This window comes from Peromyscus californicus, unplaced genomic scaffold, assembly GCF_007827085.1.
Source record: "Peromyscus californicus insignis strain IS unplaced genomic scaffold, ASM782708v3 Scaffold_7__1_contigs__length_154581171, whole genome shotgun sequence".
NCBI lineage: Eukaryota > Metazoa > Chordata > Mammalia > Rodentia > Cricetidae > Peromyscus > Peromyscus californicus.
The window spans coordinates 28,287,883-28,300,078 of record NW_026294595.1 but is presented as its reverse complement, the minus strand read 5'-3'; the positions used below and the strand labels follow the sequence as shown (position 1 = coordinate 28,300,078).

At 40.8% G+C, this 12,196-nt stretch overlaps 1 long non-coding RNA gene across 1 annotated transcript in view; it reads right to left on the bottom strand.

Moving 5' to 3' along the window:
* Positions 1-392: 392 nt before the first annotated feature.
* LOC128101048 (uncharacterized) overlaps positions 393-12,196 on the bottom strand; it is a 94,231-nt gene continuing 82,427 nt past the window's right edge. The window contains exon 3 of the long non-coding RNA XR_008214982.1: positions 393-2,786. This is a non-coding gene — a long non-coding RNA (uncharacterized LOC128101048). The remainder of the gene's footprint in view (positions 2,787-12,196) is intronic.

Genomic DNA, 12,196 nt, shown 5'->3' with positions numbered 1-12,196 from the left:
AGGGACCTTGCAATTTATCTTTCACCATGATTACAATTTCTAATCTAACCAGCAGCAACTCAGATTGAACTCTGATCCAAATGATCAATAGCCATGGGCAACCTATTAGACATGTGAATATTAAATCATTTTGGGATAAGAACTATCCAAATGAAAAGCATATAATTATCATCTATTAACATATATTGAAGCAAATACCACCGAAAAATGCAAGATGTGTCTCATATAACCTATCAGAATTCCAATGATGCTGATGCTGAGGTTAGATTGTGTACTTTACATAGGAATTAGTGCAAATTATGACTAATAGCTTTAGGTGTTTATTATTAATAATACTGGATTTAGGCCACAAATGTATACATTCATGAATAAAACACATCTCATTTCTAGTTCCATTCTTTTTCTGCTTTTGTTTATTGTTCTTTCAATTTTGCTTCCTTCACATAAAAAAAAAAGTATCCATGGTCCGTAAGTGAAAAGATAAACTGTTGTATAAGAAAATGGTTCCAGACAGGTAGCTTACATAGATAAACACTTATAAAAGTATAAAGTGTACAGAGTCAAATTCAGAGAAAGATTGGGTCCCCAGTGTCAACAAGAAAATGTAATAAAGTTCTCCAAAATTCCGCTGGTAACTCCCCCGGATATTTAACAATGCAGTTGGAATTTTTTCCTTATGAAAGCCCAAATCCCTAGTGTTCTATGGTAAACCTAGACATGCCACTTTTTTATGGCATGTTTCCAAGACCTCCTTGCAGTTTGCCAAAGGCCAAGTGACAGCACTCAGCTGATGTCAACAGCAGTAACAGGTGCACGTGTCCCAGATGTCAAAGAAAGAAGAATTTCTAACTGTACAGGTGCTCACAGGGGCCAAAAGTAAGCTTTTATCATAGTAAGCCCTGAAGCTGTGACGACAACAAAGTCTAGCCTTGCCAGCCTCAGACACTTTCAGCCTTTCAGACACAAGTGGAAGGAGAAAAACCATCTCCAGCTCTCACATCTAATAACCATTCTGCCCTGTAGTGCATCCCTTCTTTCCGGCAGCCAACACAGCCATTCAGCTTAACACTGCCTAGACGTTTTTCCTTCTCTACGCAAGGATTCGGTCTTTAGCCTTTTCCATTTGTGCCTCTCTATTTCCTCAGGATTGATTCTACACTTCAGCTACCAAGCTTTTATTATTTCACTTGGGCCAAAAGAAGGAAGGTTGGGCGGAGTAAGGGGTGGTTTTGCCCACCCATCATGCCCTGGTGATACCGCCATCTTCTGAGTGGCAGTGTCTCTTTGACATCTGGAGAGCAGCAGCGTCAGGTCTACTGCTGTGAGCGATCCCGGCCCTCCTGGAAGCAGAAAAGTACAACTCTGCTTCAGGCTTCCTGTTTCCTGGGGACTGGGACTCTGTTTCTGGTCTCCTGGGGTCTGGGGCTCTTCTAATCCAATGTGACTGCTTAACCTGTCATCCTTTGCCGGTTGTTTCATTGGTGAAGATGTTTCCAATAAATTGTACTACAAATAAAAGGAAATCTAAATAACTTGCCCCCCTTGAACATTTTGGTGTTTGAATCACGCTCAGACTGTTGGATATTATTTCCCAATTTCCTTTGCATGAGAGCTCCTTTACTGACCTTTATCTGAGTGATAGTTTAGCAAAAATTTCTCCTACTTGTTATGCATGAAGCGTTCAATTTTCTTTTATCTTTTTCTACAGAAACCGTTTCAACACATCTGCCATGTAGAACTCAAATCTTTCAGGCAAGATAAAGATTAGTTTGACCTTTCCTCCACCAATTAATCAATACAGTTGCACCACATTTACCGTTTAACCTTGGTATTTCCACATTGCAGCAGTAAAGCATGATTTGTGTGGCTGCTCTGTTTTGTGTATGGTCACCAATAACCCAGTCTTTGTGATTAGACCAAGTGTCAAAGCACATGGGAGCCAAGGAGGGAAAGGGGAATTTTATTGTCTTCGGCAGCATTGGTCTAGTAAATCCAAGATTGGAGCAGCAATATGAGAAAGCCTGATGAGTGGAATTAATGTTGGGCTCCGTCTATACAGATTCCTGCTGTGAGGGGAGCCATTACTGTGGAATGCTCTGAAGGGTGGAATTTCAGTTCCAAATGTGACCTACTGCCTGGGTTAACACCTTCTCCAACACCAAGAGAAAGCTTAAATCTACTATATTGAATCCGAATTGCTTTCTGTTTTGTTTTGTTTTCTTTCACTCAGGCCAGTCCTCAACTTGCATCCTCCTGTCTCAGCATCCTTCGTGCTGAGATTACAGGTGTGAGTTGCCGTGCAAGGTTGGCACTGCTCTCTGGGTCACAGATGCGGGATTTAGAAAAGGTGACCATCTGGAAGTGTCTCCAGATGCTCAAGTCTTTCTTCTGTGAATCTGTTTATGGCAGACAATACTACCAGTTGTCCGTTCTTTGAGGTCTTCATGGATAGAAAGACCAGACCTCAATGCCCATGTCTGCTTCATAAATCCGTTGTAGGACTTTTTTTTCTGTTATGCCATCCATCTCTTTAGGTTTACAGGAGAGGAAACTTAGCCCCGGAAAGTGGCTTATTTTTACTTGATCCCACAAATACTTAGATGTTAAAATGTGTTTTCTGAAATCTGTGCAGCATCTCCCCTGAATATCAAGCTGCTACAATCATTCTTAGGAATGCCTTTAATTCTGCAATAATATTTGCAAAGTCACCATTTCTTCAGAAGCCAACAATGAATCCTTGAGGATCTGGTACATTCATTCCAGACAATGCTCTTATCACCTGAGACCTAGAATCAGAAACAAAATGTCAATTACAGTCCTGTCATTAACTAGCTGTGTGACTTTTTGCCAATTTATTTTAACCTCTTTGTGCTTTATCATTCTCTTCAGTGAAATAAAATACCTTATGAAACTTTCAGGGGGTTTAAAGAATTAACAGACACTTGAAGCAGTAGCTGGTGGGGTGTCAGTACGCTGTGAGTGTGAGCTGTCCCTGTTCCTTTCATTTCTTTCTCAGGATTTTCAGTGAATCTGGGGTATCATTGTGTATTTTGATATTTTGTGTCTTTATAACTCTTAAGTGCTTTGCAGTTCTTGGCTTTCTTATAACACACACATATATATATGTATTAGAAATCTCCCCCAATTTATTTGGAACAGTCATACAGAGAGCAATTACGAGGTGATTTTTTTAAATACCAAAAAAGCAAACCACCAGCCCCGACCAGCTCACTCATAGTCTGATTGTTCGTGGGTGGTTTACAAGGAGTGAACCTGTCTTGTCCCCTTCACGTGGTCACAAGGCTGTTGAATGCATTTCACTTTGCTTTCATTTTTAAATGATGTGAAATACTGCCTCTGCCAAGATCCAGCAACTCGTGATCAGTGCAGAGAGTGAGCTTTATTGTGGAGTCCGTTTTGTTCCCAATGGCAACTCAATCATTAAAGTCTCCTTTTAATAACAGAGCGGTGTCTTTCTCTTGAACCCGACTGACCAGTCATTAAACCCTGTCTTGTTTAGCCAAGGAACACACTGGATAATGTGAGATCCCAGTCTGTAATCACAGATGGGATCCGCTGATCTTTGTTTCCTTACACTTACTGAAAAAAAACTTCCCATCTTAAGAAGTCTCTTTAAGCATTATATCCTCCTAATGAAAGCTGTGCTTCTGATGACAAGTATAAATTCCTTTTATGAGATTTGGGTTTAAGCTGGTTCACCCAATAGATGGGAGGTGTTCAGTTTAGTGAAAACATTATGGACCAAACATATTTTGGACTTGTTTTGTCTCCACATTGAGGACAACTATCTTAGGAATCAGCAACTGTGTGGACATATCTTAAGCCCCGTCTGGCTCCACTGTCCCAGCTAGACCCCACTGCTGGTGGTGCCAGGCCGAGCATTCCGACCTACTCCTGACTTCTGTCTTGACATTCAGCTTTTTGCCACTCTTTACAGTTGGGCCAGAGTCACCTTAAAAAAGCCATTCTGAGAACTAAGGGCTGAGGTTTAAAAGAAAAACTTAAGGACATTCTTAATAAAGTTATATGCTACTATTAGCCCATGGTACTCTGCCAAAAAGTATCTCAAATTCCTCTCTAGGGGTTATTCTATTTCAGAAGGATGGTGGATATAAATATTTATGTATTTGGAGACTTTCTCTTTGACCTACGGAAGTTTACATTTTGCTTAGATGGTTGTCTAAGAAACGTGATTATTTTATAGAGCAGATAGACACGGGAATGCAAAGAAAAGCAGTGAGGGGCCTCTCACCCCTCTCTGTCTAATGGAGTCCTTCAAGATCAAAACGGATGATAACCATTACAGGGGAGTGAGGAAATCTCCATGTGATGCTAAGGGACATGTGCTCAGTCCTCCCTTTTAGGGAAGAATTTGGCAATGTACAGTAGTAATAGCAGAAATGTGTAGAAACTGAGCTCATCAGTTGCATTTCCAGACATTGGACACAGAGATGCATGTACAAGAGGCAATAGCTTTAAAAATAAAAAATCTGAATGCAATATTAGTATTCAGTATTGAGTAATTTTAATCATGTATTTTTATACCATGGAATGATGTATTACTGATAGAAATGCTTATGTAGATGTATATTACTAATTTGGAAAGATGTTTTGGATGATCGTTAATTGACTAAAATATATAATCAAATTATATCATAGTACTGTCATAGAGGGGAAATTGTCCATGAATATGTAGGAACGAAAGAATGTACACTGGAATACTGAGTCACTGTCTTTGAGAAGTGAACGTTCAGGTGGCACATGATTCTTTCCATTTTTCTGGTGTCTCTATACTCAATATGCATTGTTTCAGTGCACATTTTAAAAAGTGGGATTTTTATTTTTATTTTCTTGAAGTCCACTGATACAAGATTTATTGAAGCAAAGGCAGCAGCATAGCACACAAGCCAGAGATCCTTGTATAAACCCAGAATGGGATACATTTTAAAGGAAGCTCCTGATGTTGGAAATAATGATGGTACTGGAATTGGGGGATCCTACCGTGGTCACCAGATGATATAGAAAAAATCAGGGTCCCCTCTTAGACTTCTTAGTCTCATTAATAAAAGAAGTTCAGAATAGACTCAAACTGAGGCTCAAGGACATTTTTATTAGAGTTCAAAAGAAAACCCCAGAGTAGGAAAGCTGTAAAACCTTGGTAGCTGCCTGGAGGAAGAGAATGGAGAAGAGAAAAGGGGAGCATTCCATTTAAGCTGGCATGGAGGTCACATACATGATATACAATGAGCCACATGGGAGGGAGGGAGACTTTAGAAGAGGGGGACAGAAACCCAAAGAGTTGGAGAAGACTAACATGCTAGGGAAAGTGTACTTAGAAAAGTGCGGGGAGAGAGGGGAGTTACATTTCTGAATAGTTCAGGAAAGTAAGCAGTCTTATGAAGCCACATGGCTTCAGCCCTAATAAGTTCCTGCTCTACGGATGGGGATTCTGAAGAGGAAAACTACAATATCCCAGTAAAAGACTAATTATCCCCATATCTCTTTAGCAGGGCTTAAGGTGTACCTACCTTCCTAGAGTGATGTCACCCAACTAGAATGTTAGGTCCCCGGCCAAAAAAATCCATTCTCTTGACCAGGAGTTTTTTACTCTATCAATGACAATATTACACATATTAATTTACTGATATTAAAATACCAATTCATTTTATCTGATTTGGTATGGCACCATTACTAATTCCTTGAAACAAAGACTTTTCAGTGATAATAACGAAAGTCAACCTCTAAGTGAAAGAAGGGGAACAAAGAGATGAAAAGGAGGAAGGGAAGAACTGAACTTACTGAATGGTCCCTACTGCAGGGGAAGAGACAGACGTCTCCCACCTCTTACCACCCACCACCCAGAGAAGCAAAGGAAGAGCAACTAAATTCAAACTACTTCCCAGGAAAAGCTGAGATGTTTGGACTCTCCATGAAACTCATTTCACTCTACAAGCTACTGTCAAGACCTTTGGGTCTACTGTGGAAGAAGGAAAGTGCGTTCTGTTTTCTGTCTTGTACAACCTTCCTTCTGTGAAGTCAATTCATATGTGTTTAATTTCCATTCCAAATTCAACTGGATCCTCAGACCTGACTACCATTCCATTTCCCTACAAACCCAGCTAAACAGAATAACTCTGTTCTATCTCATGTGCTTTCTCTTTTAATTCAGCTGTGATAGATTACAGAACAGTATTCATTCCCAATCTGTGATGAAATGGCAATATCTGTAGATAGAGGAACTTTAGTTCTAAAATAGCATGGTTGAAAAGAAAATGTTTGACTAACATCCAAAATAGTCTCCATGTAGTATGTTAGTGTTTCTTTTGTGATAGATGGTACATAAATATGCACAGAAATAATCATGATTTAGTACCTCAGTGTGGTCCTTATGCATCAAATGACCACAAGTCATCTTCACTAGTATGTTGCAAGACACACAGAAAGAACCTGACTGTGAGAGTTCGTTAGGAACAGAATCACGCTTTCAGCATTGTGAGGCTCAGTCAGGCAACACGATGCTATCAAACAGTTCTTCACTTCCCCCGAACCTCTCCCCATTGTAAGCTACAAGATGTGCATTATTACTGAAGAAATCGGTTACCATCCTCTTAGAAGAGCCTATAGTTAGGTTGCTCAACTACTCTGTTTCTTTATTCATATTCTTGGTGGTATCTATAAACTTTGCTTGGTCAGTATAAGCTCCTGGAAAAAAATTGTGTTAGGCTGGATAACTTTTAAGCAATGGAAACTTATTATTCATAGTTATAGGGACTGAGAAGTTGAAGGGAAGTGCCAGCAGATTTGGTGACTAATGAGAGCCTATTCCATATAAATGTGTCCTCATCTGGCAGAAAAGCAAAAAGGTCCCCTCAAGTCTCCTTTATAAAGTCCAATATTATCCAGCCACTCTATGATGAAATATTAGGGGTGGGGGGAGCCGAAAATGGAGAAAGGCATACTCCTTTAACCCCAGCACTTGGGAGGCAGAGCAGGTGGATCTCAGAGTTCGAGGCCAGCCTGGTCTACAGAGTGAGTTCCTGGACAGCCAAGGCTACACAGAGAAACCCTGTCTTGAAAAACAAAACAAAACAAAACAAAGGAAGGAAGGAAAAGAAAGAGTGTGAAAAGGGGAAGGAGTGAGAGAGAAAGAGAAAGAGATAGAAAGAGAGAGGGAAGGAAGGAAGGAAGGAAGGGAGAGAGGGAGGGAGGGAGGAAGGAAGGAAAGAAGGAAGGAAGGAAGGAAGGAAGGAAGGAAGGAAGGAAGGAAGGAAGGAAGGAAGGAAGGAAAGAAGAAAAAAGGATGGAAGACAAAAAAATAGAGAAAAGTTCAATTGGGCTCCTGGTTTTGGGTTCCACAGTTTCTTGGCTCCACTCTTCCATCCTGAAGTACAGCTGTTCTTTTCACAGGGGTCAGGAGTCAAAGGACTAGAGACAGGAGCTGAGGCTGAGACGTACCCTTCAATGGCAAGCCCCCCTACCCACTGTCTCCAGCTAGACACCAGCTCCTCACAGCCCATACAGCTGCAAACTTGTTTACCTGTTGAGCCGCCAATGAGGTTCACAAGCAAATGATTCAATCACTTCTCAAGGTCGCCACCACCTGGGGACCAAGCTCGCATGTGAGTTTTGGAGAATATTCCAGATCCAAACCTCTACCTCCTAACACTCTCTTCTTGGGACCAGGTTCCCATGCACAAATTTCAAGGAGACGTCAATGCTCAGACCATTGCCAAGCTCATCCCATAATCCTTTACAGTTTTTGAATTTAAAATTACACTCATCTCCCAGGACACCATTTTCTTGGTTTGTTTCGTGTGCTTTCTTTTTAAATTTTATTGTATTTTTTATTATTCAAAACAATTTTTTTAATTTAAATGTATTTTGATCATATTCTCCCCCTCCGTCAAGTCCTTCCAAATCCTCTCCCCCTCCCAACGTTAAGTTCTTTCTCAAAATACTAAACAGAACCCAATAGAACAAAGTCCCCCCAAACCAAGAAAACAAAATAAAAACCACACACAAGATAATCAAAACAAAACAAAAACCACCGAAGTATAACCAAATAACAGTGTACACTCATGTGTGCATGCACACACACACACACACACACACACACACACACAAAAAAAAAAAAAAAAAAAAAAAAAAAAAAAAAAAAAAAAAAAAAAAAAAAAAAAAAACCTGTGGAGTCAATTATATGAGGCATGTCCTAGAGTGCTTGATACATCCAGTGTCACTCCATTTGGAAAAAACTGATATTGCTTCTCCCAGTTGGTGTAAGTGACAGTTCTGTTGTTAACCTTTACTCTAGTAGCTAGGTTTTCATTCATTCATCATCCAGCCATTTTTAAAAAACATAACAAAGTAAAAGATAATAGACAAAAAACTATCATATCACAGTTGGACAAGACAAACTAACAAAAAGAATAGATCCCAAAAGAAGGAACAAGAATCCAAGACCCACTCACTTGCATACACAGGAATCCCATAAAAACACTAAACTGGAAGCCATAGCATACATGCAGAGGACCTGGTATAGACCCATACAGGCGCTGTGAACGCTGCTTCAGCAGGACAGCATTTCTTACTTTGAGGCAGCTTTGCTGTCTGTGAGGAGGACTTCCTCCTCTTTATTCACAGGACAGTTTTAATCTCTTTTGTCATATACTGCATTCTACTTGTCTTATAAATCCACAGCGCCTTTCCAAAAATATTGGAATTCAGAAACACATTAACATGGCATAAACCAAATACCACACAGCAGCTTGGGCAGTGCATCTTACTTCATTACTAGCAGGACCTCAGTGTTAGTCTCTTGTCAGATATGTTATTTGCAGACATTTACCCCCTGGCTGCAGTGTGTCTTTTCCTTATGTTCATAGCTATCTTTGCTCTGCAGAAGCCTGTTGGTCTCGTGGCTTTGTTGCCTCTCAGTGCGGTGATCACAAACCAACTATTGTGATTGTCCCTGAGCCTTTGGAAGGGGCTATAATATAGATGTTCTGTTTGTGGCTGAGCACTCCACTGATACTTTGACCACTTGTGAGTTTCTGCATTAACCACCCTCTACTGTACAAACAAACTTCTCTGATGTGGTATGAAAACTGCACTCACCTCTGGGTATAGAGATAATTTAGATAGCATGTTGGTTTAGCCGAATAATAGTAGTAGGTTCAACTCTAAGGCCTGTGAACCCCCCAACCATAGGCTCTGGCTTTGAGTTTATTTTCATATAATGAGTCCATTTTTATTTTTTTAATGTAGATGTATAGTTTTTAGAAATCTCAACTCAATAGAAACATAAATAAATAATCCAACACAAAACTGAGCTAAGAACCAAAATAGATTCTTTATTTATTGTGTATACAGTGTTTTGCCTACACGTGTGTCCCTACAGGCCAGAAGAGGGCACCAGATCTCATTACAGATGGTTGTGAGCCACCATGAGGTTGCTGGGAATTGAACTCAGGACCTCTGGAAGAACAGCCAGTGCTCTTAACCTCTGAGCCATCTCTCCAGCCCCACCCCCCAAAATAGATATTTTTAAGAACATATAAAATAGCCAGGCATGGTGGCATGTGCCTTTAAAATCCCAGCACTCAGGAGGCAAAGGCAGGTGGATCTCTGTAAGTTCATCACCAGCCTGGTCTACAAAGTGAGTTCCAGGACAGCCAGAGCTGTTACACAGAGAAACCCTGTCTTGAAAAACAAAACAAGAAAGGAAGGAAGGAAGGAAGGAAGGAAGGAAGGAAGGAAGGAAGGAAGGAAGGAAGGAAGGCAGAAAAAAAGAAGGAAAGAAAGAAAAGGAAAAAAAGAAAAAGAGCACAAACACACCCTGCCCAACAAGCATATGAAGGATTTCTTAAAATGAATAATTATCAGAGAAATGCAAATCACAGCTACTACAAATTACCATTTCATGCCTCTTAGAATTGCTTTAAACAAAAAGTTAAGGCATAACAATTAGTGAGGCTATCCATAAAATAGACACTTGTATGCTATGCCAGGACTGAGTTGGTACAACCATTTTGGAAAATAGATGTTTCTCAAAGAACTGAAACTACTGATACCACAAGACCCAGTAATTTCACTTCTAGTATAAATCCATTGGAAATGAAATCAGCACCTCACAGAGCTATCTGCACTTCCATATCTGGTTTGAATGAGAATGGCCCCTATAGGCTCATATGCTTGGTTCCCAGTTAGCAGAACTATCTGAGAAGGATTTGAAGGTGTGGACTTGTTGAAGGAGGTATATCACTGCAGTTGGGCTTTGAGATGTCAAAAGTCCACATCAGACTCAGTCTCTCCCTCAACCCTTCCTCTCTCCCTCCCTCCCTCCTTCTTTCTGTGCCTGCTGTCTATATGGATCAGGATGTAGCTCCCAGCTACTTCTCCAGCACCATGCTGCCTGCTGCCATGATGATAACGGACTATGTAAGCAAGCTCCTAATTAAATGTTTTCTTCTATAAGTTGCTTTGGTCATGGTGTCTCTTCACAGCAACAGAACAGTAACTCTGGCAATATCCATTGTAACAGTCTCCCTAGCTATGATATGCAGACAATATAAATGAATAAAGGAGATTGGGTATGTATACACAATGGAATATGATTCACCTTTGTAGCAATATGGATGATTCTGGTGTGAATTATACATGAAAAATACTTCATGATCTCTTGTATGTTGAATCTAAACTTCGAACTCATAGGAAAAAAGAATAGGATGGTGTGTGGTTGCCCAGTGAAAGAGGGTAATGAGTGGGAGATAGGAGACAGAACTCAAATGCTATAAAGATGTAGCTGTGTAGGATGACTAAGTCATGGCTAAGCTTGGAGACTTGAGGTAACTGTATCAGTTAACTCTCCATTGCTGTGATAGAACACCATGACCAAAGACATCTCAAGGAAGAGAGAGATCATGTTGGCTTATGGTAGCAGAGGGCTAAGAGTCCACCATGGTAGGAAGACATGGAAGCAAGAAGTCAGCATGGTGGCAGGATCAGGAAGCTGAGAGATCACATCTCATCGAAAGCACAAAGCAAAGTGAGCAAACTGGAAGTCCCATGTGGCTTTAAGCTTTCGAGATCCACCTCCATCACACTTCCTCCAGTAAGACTGTACCTCCCAAAGACCTATTCAAACAGAGCATCCACCTCCATCACACTTCCTCCAGTAAGACTGTACCTCCCAAAGACCTATTCAAACAGAGCATCCACCTCCATCACACTTCCTCCAGTAAGACTGTACCTCCCAAAGACCTATTCAAACAGAGCATCCACCTCCATCACACTTCCTCCAGTAAGACTGTACCTCCCAAAGACCTATTCAAACAGAGCCACCAACAGTGTGAATGCCTGAGCCTATGGGGGACACTTTGTATCAGGCCTGGCAGAAATGACGATATTTTAAAGAGAAACTCTTGTCTCTCTTCATCTGACCATGAGACTATTGAAAGAATGGACCCAAAAGAAATGGGAATTTCCTCAGAAATCTCATGCTGGGAGAAGAGAAAGGCCCCAGGAAGAGGGGGAGCTTGACCACTGAAAAGAGATTTCACACCATCCTAACAACTTGCTAGACCACCTTCCAGGATGAGATTGAAGCCCAGCCAACAAGAGTCAGTTGTAGGCAGGACCACACCTTACCTGGGACTGCTTAGTTATGCATATCCTTGGTCCTGCATTTCAACTTTACTCTTTCTTCAGGACTTCCCTGCAGACAGACTTGGAGGTGAGTGGAGTTCACTGAATCTTTGTGTCCCTCTTCCCAATGTGGCCACATTGAATAAATCTCCTTTTTCTGTTTTCTTTTAATTTGGCTTTTTAAAACTGGCTTATTTAGAACATGTGGCCAGACCAAACATGAAGCACCAGGTTGGGACTCCCCCACCCCCAATTCCCCATCCCCGCCCAAGCTCAATAACAATTTCTCATTCCAATCACTGCAATCAAACGTACTGCATTGTGTCCTGGAGGTTTGCTGGAAGAGTAGATTTAAGTGCTATTGCCACCAAAGAAAAGAAATAAAAAGTAACTGAGGTTGTGTGTGAATTTTCGGCACCAGTAAACGTTTCCGTAAAACCTCAAAGAGAGTTGGTAGAAGTATGAATTTATGAAACATCATTTGAACGGCTGCAGTTTCACCCAACAGAAGAAAAGAAATACACAAACTCAC